This window comes from Somniosus microcephalus, unplaced genomic scaffold (assembly GCF_052327205.1).
Source record: "Somniosus microcephalus isolate GS21.2 unplaced genomic scaffold, FLI_Smic_1.0 unresolved_chr3, whole genome shotgun sequence".
NCBI lineage: Eukaryota > Metazoa > Chordata > Chondrichthyes > Squaliformes > Somniosidae > Somniosus > Somniosus microcephalus.
In genome coordinates, this window is record NW_028225181.1 from 41,410,490 (window position 1) to 41,426,918 (window position 16,429).

The window sequence follows — 16,429 nt, forward strand, 5'->3', positions numbered from 1 at the left end:
CTAGCTTTGTATCATCAGCAAAATTGGATACATTACACTCAGACCCTTCATCGAGGTCATTAATATAGATTGTAAGTAGCTGAGGCCCCTGCACTGATCCTTGCAGCACCCCACTAGTTACAGCCTGTCAACCTGAAAAATACCTGTTTATCCCAATACTCTAATTCTGTCCGTTAAACAATCCGTTATCCATGCTATTATGTTAACCCCAACAGCATGAGCCCTAATCTTGTGTAATAACCATTGCGTGGCACCTTTTTGAATGCCTTTTGGAATTCCACATAAACTACATCCACTTGTTCCCCATTATAAACCCTGCTAGTTATATCTTCAAAGCACTGGAATAAATTTGTCAAACACGATTTCCCATTCATAAAAACTTGTTGATGCTGTCAAATCATGTTTCTAAGAGCCCTCACACTACTTTCTTATCAATGGATTTCAGCATTTTCCCGACAACTGATGTCTGCAGTTCCCTGTTTTCATTCTAGCTCCTGTCTTGGAAAGCGGTGTTACATTTGCGACCTTCCAATCTGCTGTGATCTTTCTAGAATCTAGGAAATTTTGGAAGATCAAAACCAATGCATCCACTATCTCTGCACCCACCTCTTGTAGAACTCTAGAATGTAGGCCATCAGGTCCAGGGGAGCTGTCAACTTTTAGTCCCATTAGTTTCTACGATATTTTTCTCTAATTATATGGATTTGTCATCCTCATTATACCATTGACCATTGGTCCATTGGTTCCCCACGAATTTCTGTATGCATTATTTGACTTCTACCAACTCCGGCATACGGATCCAGCATCTATAAACTTTTTTTTTGTTCACGGGTTGTGCGCATTGCTGACATGCGAATAGATGGCACATACTGCAGACATGATACGATGGTGTTGGAGGGGGTGAATGTTTAAACTGCCGGAGGGGGCACCAATTAAGCAGATGTCTGGATAGTGTCGAGATTACTGAGTTATTTGGAGCTGCATCAAGACAAGTGGAAAGAATTCCAAAACACTCAGTAATTGTGCCTTGCAGATGGTGGAAAGGCATTCGGGAGTCAGGAGGTAAGAGACTCGCTGCAGAATACCTAGCCCCTGATATGCAATTGTTGCCACAGCTATATGTGGCTGGTCCAGTTAAGTTTCTGGTCAATGGTGACCCCCATGAAGCTGATGGCGGGGGATTCAGTGATGGTAATGCCATTGAATATCAAGGGGTGGTGGTTATACTCTCGCTTGTAGGAGATAGTCATTGCCTGGCACTTCTGTGGTGTGAATGTTACCAGCCACTTATAAGCTCAAGCCTGAACGTCGTTCATGTCTTGTTGCATGTGGGCATGGACTACGTCATTATCTGAAGAGTTCGGAGTGACACTGAACACTGTGCTGTCTTCAGCGATCATCCCCATTTCTGCCCTTATGAAGGAGGGAAGTTCATTGATGAAGCAACAGAAGATCGTTGGGACCGAGGACAATGCACTGATGAACTCCTGCAGCAATGCCCTGGGATTGTGACGATTGATCTTTAACCACTACAACCATTTTCCATTGTGCTAGTTATAACTCCAGACAGAGGAGATTTTTCCCCCAGATTCCCATTGACTTCAGCTTTACTAGGGCTCTTTGATTTCGCAATCGTTCAAATGCTGCCATGATGTTCAGTGCAGTCACTCTCACCTCACCACTGGAATTCAGCTCCTTTGTCCATGTTTGTAACAAGGCTGTAATGAGGTAAGGAGCCGAAAGTTCATGGCGGAACCCAAACTGGTTATTGGTGAGTAAGTGCTGCTTGATAGGACTGTCGACGACACCTTACATCACATTGCTGATGATTGAGAGTAGACTGATGGGGCGGTAATTGGCCGTGTTGGATTTGTCCAGCTTTTTGTGGACAGCCCATACCCAGTCAGTTTTCCACATTCTCGGATATATGCCAGTATTATAGCTGTACAGGAACAGTTGCTGTTGGCGCGGCTATTTCTTGAGCGCAAGCCCACAGCACGATAGACAGAATGTTGTCTGGCACCATAGCCTTTGCTGTATCCAGTTCACTTAGCCGTATCTTGATATCACGTGGTGTGTATCGAATTGGCTAAAGACTGACTTCTGTGATGGTTGCGACCTCAGGAGTATGCCGATATGAATCATCCACTCGGCACTCCTGGCTGAAGATGATTGGAAACGCTTCAGCATTGTGTTTTACACTCGCGTACTGGGCTACACAATATTTGAGGATAGGGATCTTCATGAAGCTCCTTGCTCCCGTTAGATGTTTAATGATCCACCAACATTTGCGACTGGATGTGGCAGGAATGCAGGGCTTTGATTTGATCCATTGATTGTGAGATTGCTTAGCCCCGTCTATAGCATGCTGCTTCTGCTGTTTAGCATGCATGTAGTCCTGTGTTGCAGCTACCCCAGGTTGGAACCTAATTTGAGGTATGCCTGGTGCTGCTTCTGGCGTGCTCTTCTACACTCCTTATTGAAGCAGGGTTGGTCCCCTGGCTTGGTGGTAATGGAGGAGCGAGGGATATGCCGGGCCATGAGGCCACAGACGGAGGTGGAATACATATCTGCTGCTGATGATGATGGCCCACATCGCCTCGTGGAAGCCTAGATTTGAGCTGCTAGATCTGTTCTGAATCTATCCCATTTAGCACGGGGGTAGTACCACACAACACGGTGGAGAGTGTCCTCAGTGTGAAGGGACTTTGTCTCCACAATAAACGCAGTGGCGCCTGCTACCAATACTCTCATGGACAGAGGCATCTGTGACTGCTAGATTGGTGAAGACAAGGTCAAGAAGATTTTCCCTCATGTTGGTTCTCTCACCCCCTGTCGCAGGCCCAGACTGGCCGCTATGTCCTTCAGGACTCGGCCAGCTCGGTCAGTAGTGGTGATAACGAGCTTGCTCTTGTGGCTGGACATTGAAGTTCCACAGCCTGAATTCATTCTGTGCCCTTGCGGCCCTCAGTGCTTCTTCCAAATAGTGTTGAACATGGAGGAGTACTGATTCAGCTTCTGAGAGAGCGCGGTATGTGGTAATCTGCAGGAGGTTTCCATGCCCATGATTGACCTGAATCCATGAGTAAATGAAAGAAATGCTTTTCATTAGGAGCCATCTCGGACTATGTCAGCCTGTTGCTTCACTAGGCTATGGGAGAGCTCTCCCAATTTTGGCACAAATCCCCAGATGTTGGTGAGGAGAACTTTGCAGGTTCGACAGGGCTGGGTGTGCTGTTGTCTTGTCCGCAGCTGGTGCCAAGTTTGATGCTGGGAGGTCCGTCCAGTTTTATTCCTATTATTTTGTTTTGTAGCGGTGTATTACAACTGATTGGCTCGCTAGGTCATTTCAGAGGGCAGTTAAGATTAGTTGTAGGCAAAGACAGGCTGTTCCTAAATTGACCCAGCCAGTTCTTATCACTGACCCAGAGAGATCATACAATAACACGGAAGCTCCAACACAGAGTCAGACCGCTGCAACAACGACCCAGACAACTTTTGCACAGTTACATAGCTCCTACACAGATCCAGGCTGCGCTTATGCACGCCCAGAAAGCTACTTTTGCAGACATTGGCTGCATGTACACAGATCTAGAACCTCATATAACTACGCTGGCAGTTCTGAATTGCATCCAGACACTTCGTTCACAGACACACACGCTCCAACACAGACACAGACAATTGGGTCATAGACACAGAAGGGACCTACACAAACACAGATAGCTTATATTGGAGACAGATGGAGCTTTAGCAGCTGCTTCATAGACCTAGATGGCTCCTAATCAGAATCAGACAGACCCAAACCTCGCCCAGACAGCCCCTAAACATACTGAGAGCTCAGCTTTCCAATCGCATACAGCTCCTACACAGCCCCAGACAGGTCCAAAAGAGACCCAGACAGCTCCTACACAGACCCCGCAGCTGCAACATAGTCCCAAACATGTAATGTCACTGATCCAGACAGCTCTTGCACAGACCCATTCAGCACCTCCACACACCCAGACAGCTCCTACACAAACCCAGTAAGCGCCGACACAGAGAGATGAAGCTCCTAACCTGACCAAGTGAGATACAACCGGCCCACACGGAGCTGCAACACAGGAACAGGGAGCTCCTACACACACCCAGCAGCTGCTACACAGGTCTATTCGGCTTCCAAACAGAACCAGACTGGTCGTAGATTGACCCAGAAGGTTCCTATCAATGACCCTGAGAACTCATACTTAAATTGACCCAGGCTGTTCCTACAGAGATACACCTCCAGCAACAAAATATGTAACCTCATGGCCCGGCATATCCCTCACTCTACCAATACCAGCAAACCAGGGGACCAACCCTGTTTCAATAAGAACCATAGAAGAGCAGGCCAGGAGCAGCACCAGTCGTAACTCAAAATGAGGTTCCAACCTTGGGAGGCAGCAATGCAGGACTGCATGCATGCTAAAAAGCAGAAGCAGCATGCTATTGACATGGCTAAGCGAGGCCACAATCAGCGGATCAGATCAAAGTTCTGCAGTCCTGCCAAATCCAGTCGTGAATAATGGTGGACGATAAAACAACTAAGGGGAGGAGGGGGCTCCATGAATATCCTCATCCTCAATGATGGTAGAGCGCAGCACGTGAGTGCGAAAGACAAATCTGAAGCATTTGCAACCATCTTCAGCCAGAAGATCAGAGGGGATGATCCATATCAGCCTGCTCCTGAGGTCCCCACTATCACAGAAGCCATTCTTCAGCCAATTCGATTCAGTCCATGTGATGTCAAGAAACGGCTGCGCGCACTGGATATAGTGAAGGCTATGGACCCTGAAAACATAATTTGACTGAGGCGGGAGCAGCGAAATCCAGGCGGTCCATAGAATTATAATACTGGATTCAGATGGGAATTGTTTAATCTGGGTGGACTTTAAAATAAAAAAAACTGGATTGAGGTGGGAGCAGTGTAATGTAGGCTGCCCTGGTTATTGAATTCCTTGATTGACGAGGTAGCTGTGTAATCGAGGAGGCCCGAGAATTCACCTCCTGGATTGAGGTGGGAGCAGTACAATCTAGTTGGTCCAGAGAAAAAAATTCCTGAACTCAGATAGGAGCAGTGTAATGTAGGCCTCCCTGGCAAAGAAATTCCCGGACTGAGGCTTGGCAGTGTAATCTAGGCGGTGCAGAGATTTAAAATCCTGGAATGAAGTGGCTGCAGTATAATCTAGGCTGCCCAGGGGAAACATTCTTGGACTGAGGAGGGAACAATGTAGCCGGCCTGGGAGTGATATTCTTGGACTGAGGCAGCAACAGTGTAATCCCGGCGGTCCAGAGAATGTTTCCTGGATTGAAGCAGGAGCAATGTAATCTCGTCAGCCCAGGGAATGTAATTCCTGGATTGAGGCCAGTACAGTGTCATGTGCGATTAGGATCTTTCCATCACCGCGTTCACCTGTAAAAACCTGCCGTTTAGGAATTTTTATTGATGGCGACTATTTTTACCCTCATGATCTGGATTTGAATAAATCAGATAAAGAGAATGGGGCTAATCCAGCTTTCTTTCCTCTTTTACTCATCATGTTGTCTGTTACTTTCTCATCTTATGGTGTCAAGATTTGTTCAATACAGGAAGAAAAACTCCGTTCTAATTGTTCTCTCTTGATATTTTATGCTCGGGTGAACTATTTCACATTCACTCACTTTTAATTTAAAACTGTGTACAATATGGTTAGCTAGATTGTATTGCAGTAAAGTATTGTGATGACAGTGGGTCAATGAGTCTGTTTGTTCAATGACTGTAATTGATGCCAGTTACAGTGAGGCCTAATGATGTCACTCAGGGATTTTCCTCTGCTATAAAGAAGGAGCCTTCACTGTGTCACCTCTCACATTCCAGCACGAAGACTACCAGCGACACACTGAAGGGAAGGCATGTTTGTGCCCCCTCCCCCGCCCCTTCCTGATAATTGGCGTGAAGATTTGTGATTAAAATACTTATTTTATGAAATATGAAAAATTTACTATCCCCTCCTCGCTATTGTTGGTCTTCCGAGTAAGCATCAATGCCCAGTTATGAATTCAATAAACCTAGTTACACTTTAATATGTTGCTTGATATTTACAGTGTGTTACTCAGTTATTAATGATATTCTGTGTTTCAATTTTTTCCGTTGTCTAAATCGTATAAATGCAAATCTTTCTTTTGTTTTACTGTTGTTAATGCATGGGTTGTTGTATAAAAATACACGAACAGCCTCGCTACATTTGGTACTCCTGTTAAGGCATCTATATCTAATAACTAGTTCTGTAAATTAGGTTTAACAGATTTACTGTTCTTTTAATTTACTCTCCCACCCCAGCTGCATTCGCTGCTGTTGGTGTCCCCGGTTAGTCTCTGCATCCATCTGTTAATTCTGTAAATAATGCTTAACTGTATTTCTCTCCTTCTTCCTGTATTCTTTGTCGTTCCCCATGCATTCGGCGCCGCTGTCAGCTGCTGATTCTGAATGTGATATGGTGTTACCGAGATTGCAATATTCTATGTGGTGTTCAAGTAAAGATATTGGACTCAGGCACTTTATTTAATTAATTTCCATCTGCTATCTACACTGAACATATCTAACAGATCAAAATAATATTTTCATGGTTTAGGAGACTTAGCACCTAAAGGCAAAGGTCATCGACCTAAAACGTTAACTCTGTTTCTCCCTCTCCACAGATGCTGTCTCGCCTGCTGAGAATCTGCAACATGTTTTTGCTTTAATTTCAGATTCGCAGTCTTTTGCTTTTATATTCGTTTATTACTCGGTATGGTTATTTAAACAAAGTCATAGGAAGGAAATCCTGGCAGGTCATGTACATATCTTTAAATGGCTGAAATATCCGCTGATCATTCAGTTCCAATAATTGTCTCCTTTTCCACCAGCTCAAGTTCTGCATTATTTGCTCTGATTCTATAAGTTCTAATAGAATTACAAGGGTTATTTAGATTCTCCTAAAATGTTCATTCAGCCAGATTTCAATAGTTAGTTGCAATTATTGTTTTGAATTTACAATTGAGTCACATACCCGTCTGTGACAGTTCAGTCGATCTCTCAGTGAGAACCCGAGTGGTTCTCTATTGCATTCTGCTGTACTTCAGGAAAAACAATCCCAGCTGAGGTTAAGACAATCCTTTGATATTTTCTCGTCTAATATTCTCTGCACAAAGTTGGAAACCATCATGTGAAATACCAGGATGACTTTTATCCGTTTGTTTTCAGATACTTAACAAAAGCGTTTGGCAGCACATTGCCTGTGGGATAATTTAACTGAATTCGATGTTGAAAAATACATTTACTGAGGCATTCACTGCCAATGATAACTATTTATTATAATTCAGATTCCATTCTACGCCTAGTTGTCTTTATAACTGCAATTCACGTGTATTTATCTTAACATTGTCGTATTAGATCCGTACATATTAAATACAGTTGCCTGTAATTATTGCACGCCAGGTTTGCAGTTTCTGTATGTTGCTGTTGCAATCATTTATTGATCAATACATAAATAATGTTGAAACATAGGTCAGGAAACCAAGCGGGATTTCATCATCCCCAATACAGAGCATAGATATGATCTGCACCGCTCAAAATGCTGACTGATCCCGGGACAAGAGGTTTTCAAAGAACATAGGAACATAGGAATAGGAGTAATCCATTTAGCGCTTAAAGCCTGTTTTGACATTTAATGAGATCATGGCTGATCTGCGACCCAATTCCTATACCCGACTTTGCCCCATAGCCCTAATAACGTTGGTTAATAAAAATCTATCAATCTCAGGCTTAAAATTAACAACTAATTTATCATCAACTTCCATTTGTGGAAGAGTGTTCCAAACTTATACCACCCTTTGTGTGAGAAGTGTTTCCTGATTTCACTCCTGAAAGGTCTGGCTCGAATTTTTAGACTATGCTCCCTAGTTCTAGAATCCCCAACCAAGGCAAATAGTCTCTGCCTAGCTACCAATCTTTCCTTCTTAATATCTTGAAAACTTCGATGAGATCACCCATTAACCTTCTAAATTCTAAGGAATTCATTCCTAATTCGTGTAATTTATCCCCATAACTTAACTTTCGGAGACCGGGTGTCATTCTGGTATACATGCGCTGCACTTCCTCCAAGACAATATATCCTTCCTAATGTGTGGTGCTCAAAAATGCTCATATTACTCCAGGTGTTGTCTAACCCGGGCTTTGTATAGCTGCAGCATAACTTCTACATGATTGTATGCTCGTGCTTTAGATATAAAGGCCAGCATTCCATTAGCGTTTTTGATTATTTTCTCCACCTGTCGGTGGCATTTTAATGATCTTCATAGATGCACCCCCATCTCCTTGGACCACCACCCTTTTTAGCTTTTCACCATTTAGAAAGTACACTCTTCTATCCTTTTTTACGTACTAAATGGAAAACCTCACAATTGATAAGGTTAAAATCCATTTGCCACATCTTTGCCCATTCATTTAATCTATCGAAATCCCTTTGCAATTTCATGCATTCACCTACACTGACTACATTGCTGCCTAACTTAGTGTCATCCGCAAATTTGTTAAATTACTTTCTATGCCATCATCTACATCGTTAATAAAAACTGTAAAGAGTTGAGATCCCATCTGTTCCTGGGAATGTGTCACACTTTAGAGTCATTCTTTTATTTATTACTGTTATTTTATTGACGTTAATTTTATTGAGTCCCTGTCACTGATTCAATATTGGTTTCCTAGGGATTTCTGGCATGCTATCCTCTTCCTGTACTGTAAATACTGAAACAAATTCTGCATTCATCCTGTCTGCCATTACCTTATTATCATTGACAGTATCACTGCGTTCAGTTGTGAAGTGTTCAAAATTATCCTGACTACCCAATTTCCCTAATAGTATTGTTAAAATTATTTGTGTTGATTTTGATATCCCTTGCAAGTTTCTTTTCATACTCCCTTTTGTAGCTCTTAATATCTGTTTTGTGACACTGTGCTGTTCTTTGTATTTTTCCCATTCACCAGGATGTGGGCTATTTTTGAATTTTGATAGATTTGATCTTTTTTTTCCATGATGTCTGTAGCTTATTAGTCGTCTAGGGCTGTTGATGACAAATAGAGCTCTTGCCCCTCAGGGTTATAAGCTGGTTCTGTATCAGTTTAAATTCATTTTTGAACATCCCCACTAATTGTATGTTGATTTACCCATTAACAGGTTTGACCAGTCTACTGCGGAGAGTGTCTGATTCATCCCATTGAAGTCCACCTTACCTAAACCTAGAAACTTAGTAGCAGTTTTGCGTTTCTATTCATTGAACTCGATCATGTTATGATAACTAGTCGAAAAATGTTCCACACCGTTAGGCTGTTAAGTAAATCTGGCTCATTACTCATTACTAAATCTAACATGCCCCTTGTTGGTTACAGATCCAATTGTAACAGAACACTATCCTGGACACAATCAATAAATTCACTACATTTCTGAAATTTGCTAATCTGCTCATCCCAATCTATTCCTGAGATGTTCTGGTCCTTTGCATCACTGGTACCTCAGCAGGTGCTTTTAAGTGCTGGGCAAATGGTAGATCTATCATTTCCATTCTCAGCGAGCAAACATCTGTTACTTTCATGTATTTAATCTCATTTCATTTATTGATTAATTATTCTTACAAGAAAGATTTACAGCTTCAAAATTAACATAATTACATTATATCAATGAATATCGGTAATTAATTGCAGATTTCATCCCGAATTCTATCAAACTGTTGCTTTTGCTACTAGCCTGATGTAAAACTTCCCTGTTTATTTCCCTTGCACACATTTAAATTATTGACCATTGCGATCCTGTCTCGGGGAAAGTGCGGTCTCTCCACATGTGTCACTTGCTACCTTGTGGCCATGGCAGCGGCGGATCTACTGTTCGTTATCCTCGAACTGATATTCAGGCAGATTTCGATATCTTATAATAAATTGCTTGTTCCTGTGTATTCTATCCCCGTCTGTAATATCCACGCCATCCTGCTTTATGCAGTTCCAGACTGTTCTGTCTGTTACACTGTAACTTTCACCTTTGATCGCTTTGTGGCCATTTATTTACAGAAGCTGAAAGAAAATGACTTCAACAACAAAACGTGGGCTGTGGTTCTAAGAACAGTGATTCTGCTGAGCTGTTTAAAAAACGTTTTCTGGTATTTTATTTTGGCAGATGTATCTGGCGATGTGCTCCTCCCCTGGTTTTGTGATGTTGCAATCGATGTTCAGTATTCACCGGTCTGTGGAGCAATCGAGTTCCTTCATCATATTCTCACCCCGGGGGTCCCAATTGTTCGGATTCTGCTGCTCACTGCTGTCACAGTCAGGCACATTTTAGTGGCCAGCAGAGCCCGCAGGAGTCTCCGTGGTCCCAGCAGTGGGGAGAGTCCCAGAGACACAGAGATGGTGAGCCGAAGGAAGTCCATCATTTTAATCTTTGCTCTTTCGTGTAATTTCATCCTGTTATGATCAGTGCTTATGGTGTATACTATATATAACCAGGTGCAGCGATTGGTAGATTATTTTGCATCTCTACCTATATATTTAGCAGATTTTGGTCAAATGCACCAGCTCGTGCGTTGCTGCACAGACACTTCTATTCATGCCGTGACACAGACTAGTTTCAACAGCAGTTGATAAATGTGGGGAAATATCCCTTTAATTTAATTGTAAAATTAATTAAAGGATGAGAATACTGAAGAAGTTCCAGCATCAGAACTTAATCCTGCCTCATATTCTGTCTGACCCAGTTTCGCCTGCGGGGCCAGTCTTATAGGATAGTATAAGCACACTCACTGACATACTGTGTACATCATAATTCAGCGCCAGTGACATCATTTGAACAGTAAGTCAATCCCACTGACCTCAAAAATATAAACTCACTGACAGTGGTTACAGGTTTATATTAACGCAATTACTGACACACTCCGACCATGCTGTTATAATCAGTAAAATACGCCCCAGAACCTGTGCTCATATTTACAATGAGATTGATAGAAACCCCCTGTAAATATTAACGCAGCGCTTGTGCCAATATTAACTGAATCACAGAACACCGTGCACGCATGAAAAGACTAGCAGAGACATTCTTTGTGCAATGGCATTAGACTAACAAGCCCACAATAAATAGTAACACAGTATAGAGACATATTGCTCATAGTCGCAGACTGTCATCGGTTTCGTGTAGAAAAATCTGACACACTCTCTCTCCTGGCATGCCTCACATCACTTACCCCCTCTCTGTCTTTATCTCTCTATCTACAACTTACTCACTCTGGGTACTGGTCTGCCCCACGTCTCTGCTTCACTCACTCACTCGCCTGGCCTGCCTCACATCACTCTCTATCTATCTCTATCTCTATCTCACGCTATCTCTCTTTCACTCTGTCTCTCTCTCTCTCTCTCGCTCTCTCTCGCTCACTCTCTCTCACACCCTCAATCACATGGTCTCTCCTTCTCACTCACTGTATCTTTTATCCGCTGTGTATTGTATACACAGTAATTGCTGCAGAGATACACGGGGGCTGTTCATTTCCAGTGTTGGAGAAAGAGTGAGTTAGGGTGAGAGAAAGGGAGAGTGAAAGAAAGAAACAGGGGGCGAGAGAGAGACACAGGGGTTAAGAGATAAGGAGAGTGGATGACAGAGAGAGGCAAATAAGATGAGAAATTGAGTGAGAGAGATGGACAGACAAGGTGAGAGATAGGGTGTGTGAAACATAGGGGTTGTGAGAGTTAGAAACAGAGGTGAGTGAGGGAGAGTCAGTCAGCGAGAAATAATGATTGGGAAACAGACTGTGAGATAAGGGAAGAGATAGAGAAATACATGAGAGAGAGAGAGCGAAAGAGTAAGCGATGGAGAGAAAGGTGACAGAGACAGAGAGAATGGAAGAGAGAGAGCGAGAGATGTGGGAGAAAGACTGAGAGTGAGAACAAGGGATCAGGGAACAGCGACAGTGTCAGAAGAGAGAGAGGTATAAGCATGGTCAGAGAGACCGAGATTGAGAAATACAGGACGTAGTAAGACAGAGATTGTGATGAAGGGTCGTGGAAGTGGGCAAAGGTAGATTTGAAAAAATGCAACAGCATTTAAAAATAAAGATGAGAGCTGTATTATTTTTGTATTCCGGGTTCGTATTGTGTGTCGAACTATGCAATTAATCTTACAGTGCTGTGTTAATATCAAAATGACACGGTGTTACATCAAACACTCCCAGGACAAGTACAGCTTGGGTTAGATACAGAGTAAAGCTCCATCTACATTGTCTCATCAAACACTCCCAAGGCAGGGACAGCACTGGTTATAAACAGAGCAAAACTACCTCTACACTGTCCCCATCAAATAATCCCAGGGCAGAAAGAGCACGTGTGAAATATGGAATAAAGCTCCCTCTACACTTCCCGATCACACACTACAATGGCGGGTACAGCACGGATCAGATAGAGTGTAAAGCACTGTCTACAATGTCGCATCAAAAATCCCAGGGCAGGTAAATCACGGATTTATTACAGAGTAGAGCTCCCCACTATATTATCACATCCAACTCTCCCAGGGCAGGCACAGCACGGTTTGTTATAAAGTAAACCTCCCTCTACACTGTCCCATCAAACACTCCCAGGCCTGGTAAAGCCCGGTATACATACAGAGTGAAGCTCCCTCTAAACTGTCCCATGAAACACTCCCAGAGCAAGGAAAGCGCGGGTTAGATGCAGAGTAAAGCTCCCTTAATACTGTCCCATCAAATACAACCAGTGCAGGTCGAGCACAGATTAGATAACAAGTAAAGTTACTTTGACAGTGTCCTATTAGGCACTCCCAGGGCAGGTGCACCACGTGTTAGAATTGTAAGGTTTCTCTTGGAGATGCTTTTGTCTTTGCCTATGTATTTGATAGCCTGGCCGTTATCCTAGGCATTGGAACAATGCAAGCGGAGATGAGAAAGAATCCGACTTTTGATAAGGTAACATCAGAGCCCATGAATCTCTTGTATTTGATGTCAAGTGTTGTATGATATTAGGATAATGTTGTATGTGCAAACGTGGCAAGTAGCATGTAGAAATGCATGGTGAACATGCAACGAAGAACGGGTCTCAGACATGCTCAGTTATAGGACAACATGAAAAGGTTAATGTGGCTGAGGGAGGTGAGACACCTTTTAAAAGCACTGACACATACTCCATAGCGAAACTGACATTTTAATGAGACAATATAGAGCGACTTGCGCGTGTACCTTTCAGAGGGGTTAAATGTAAGAAGAGATTTAGATTTCGGGTTTCTACAATGCAGGGTTGCATTGCTTTGAGTTAATAATGAAATTGGGATGACTGAAAGCAAGCGGGATATGCTACATAGCAGGAATATCCATAAGATGCATAATGGGAATGATAGCCAGAGTCACGAGCCTGCTCTGCCATTCAGAATGGTCATTGCTGATTTTTTACCTCAACTCCACTTTGCTGTTCGATCCCCATATCCCTTGATTGCCTTAATATCCAAAAATCTATCGATCACTGTCTTGAATATACACAAAAGCTGAGCCTACACAATTCTCTGGGGTAGAAAATTCCAAGGATTCCCCAACCTCTGGGTGAAGAAATTTCTCCTCATCTCAGTCGTAAACGACCGATCCATTATTCTGAGATTGTGACCATTGGTTCTAGACTCCCCAGCCAAGGGGAAACATCCTTCCTGCATCTTACCTGAGAAGCCCTCAAGAATTGAGTATTTACAATGAGATCACCTCTCATTCTTCTGATCTGCAGAGGACATAGGCCTAATCTACACAATTTCTCCTCATAGAACAATCACCCCATCCCAGGAACCAGTCTGGTGAACCTGCGTTGCACTCCCTCTATGGGATGTATATCCACCCTTACGTAAGGAGAACAAAACTGTGTACAATACTCGAGTTGTGGTCTCACCAGAGCCCTATATAATTGCAGTAATTCTACTTTACTCTTATATTCAAATCCTCTTGCAAAAAAGGCGAAGGTACCATTTGCTTTCTTAATTGCTTGGTTGTACCTGCATGCTAACTTTCAGTGATTCATGTAAAAGGACAGCCACATCAATCTGAACACCAACTTTTCACAATCTCTCATCATTTAAAAATATTCTGCTTTTCTATTTTCCTACCAAAGTGGATAACTTCACATTTCTCCGTATTAACTTCCACTTGCCATGTTCTTGCCCACTCCCTTCCGCTGTCTATATTCCCTTGAAGCCTCCTTGCATCCTCCTCACAACTTACATTCCCACCTAGCTATATATCATCAGCGAACTTGGTTATATTACATTAGGGCCCCGCATCCAAATCATTGATATAGTTTGTGAATAGCTGAGGCCCAAGCAGTGATTCTTGCGGAACCCCACTAGTAAAAGCCTGCCAACCCGAAAATGTCCCGTTTATTCCAACTCTCTGCTTTTCACCCGTGAAGCAATCCTCAATCCATGCAACTATATTACACCCAATCCCATGATCCCTAATTTTGTTTAATAACCTCTTGTGTGGCATCTTATCGAATTGCTTCTGAAAATCCAAAAACAACACATCCACTGGTTCCCCCTTATCTATTCTGCTAGTTACAAACTCAAGCTACTCTAGCAGATTCGTCCAGCATGATTTCCCTTTCATAAATCCGTGAGGACTGTGCCCAATCCTATTATTAATTTATAAGGGACCTGTTATCATGTAATTCATGATAGATTCTAACATTTCCCTCCTGCCAATGTCAGGCGAACTGCTCTGTAGTTCCCATTGTTCTCTCTTCCTCTTTTCTTAAATAATAGGGTTACATTTGCTTCCTTCCAGTCAACGGGAAACATTGTAGAATCAATGGTGCTTTGGATGATGACAACCAATGTATTCACTATCTCCATATCCACATGTTTCTCAAATCCCTAAGATGTAAGCCATATGGTCGAGGGGGTTTATCAGCTTTAAGGCCTATTAATTTCTCCTGTATAATTTTCTGCTATTACTTATTTCTTTCAATCCCTCATTCTCGCTAGACCTTTGGTTCTCCATTATAGAGGGGAGGGTTTTTGCGTAATCTTCCATGAAGACAGACAGAGCGTTTGTTTAATTTCTCAGCCATTTCCTTTTTCCCCATTGTAATTTTGCCTGTCTCAGCTTGTAAGGGACCCACGTTTACTTTTGCTAATATATATCCTTTTTACATAACTAAAGAAGCATTTCCAGTCTGTTTTATTGCTCTCGTTAGTTTACCCTCATTCTAATATCTCTTTCTTAATTAATTTATTGGTCCTTGCTTAATTCAAATATCCTCCTGATCCTCAGACATACTGCCTTTATGACAACATTATAAATCTCTTCCTTCGAGCTAATACTATTTATAACTCCTCTTGTAAGTCACGGTTGTAGCACCTTTCCTGTGGCGCTTTTCTGCCTTAAAGGAATGTATATTTGTCATAAATTAAGTATTTTTAATGCGAGCCATTGCTTGTCTACCAGCTTAAAATTAAATGTAGTTTCCCAATTTACCTTAGCCAACTCGCCCCTCATACCTCCGTAGATGCTTTGTTCAGATTTAAGAATCCAGTTTCTGATTTAACTAAATTACTTTCAAACTTAGCATAAAATTATATAATATTATGGTCACTCTTTCCTAAGGGCCCCGTCACTACAATATTACTAATTAACCCTTTCTCGTTCCACAATACTAGATAAAAAATAGCCTGATTCCTATTTGCTTCCTCAACATTCAGATCTAGAAATCAATCATGCATATATTCCATGAATTCGGCCTTCACACTATTACTGCAAATTTGGTTTACCCAATCTACATGCAGATTAACAATAGTTACTGTAGTACCCTTGTTACGTATGCCCCTAATTTCCTGATTGTTACTGTGCCCTACATTACTGTCGAGGGGCCTGTAAACAGCTCCCAACAATGATTTCTGCCCCTTGCTGTTTCTCAGATACACCGAAACTGATTCCACGTCTAGAATTTCGGAGCTAAGATCATTTCTCTCTAATCGCTTGATCCCATCATTTTTTATCAGGGCTAACCCACGTCCTTTTCCATTTTGACTATCACTTCCAAAATTTAAGTATCCTGGAATATTTAGTTCCCAAACTTGGCCATCTTGCAACCACATCTCCGTAATGGCTATTATAAAAATCTATCAATTTCTATCTGTGCTATTACTTCATCTATTTTATTGTGAATGTTTTGTGCATTCAGATGCACCGCCTTTAACTTTGACTTTTTCAATTTTTCCCTGATGTAACCTTAGTCACAGATTATCTTTGTTACTCTTTCTGTCCCTTCCTGAACCACTCTGCGTATTTTAACCCAAAATTCTCCTCTGCCTTGACAGTTCGCTCACTGCTTTAATTTTTTTCCAAATCCAGAATCATCCCACATGCCCACTTCATT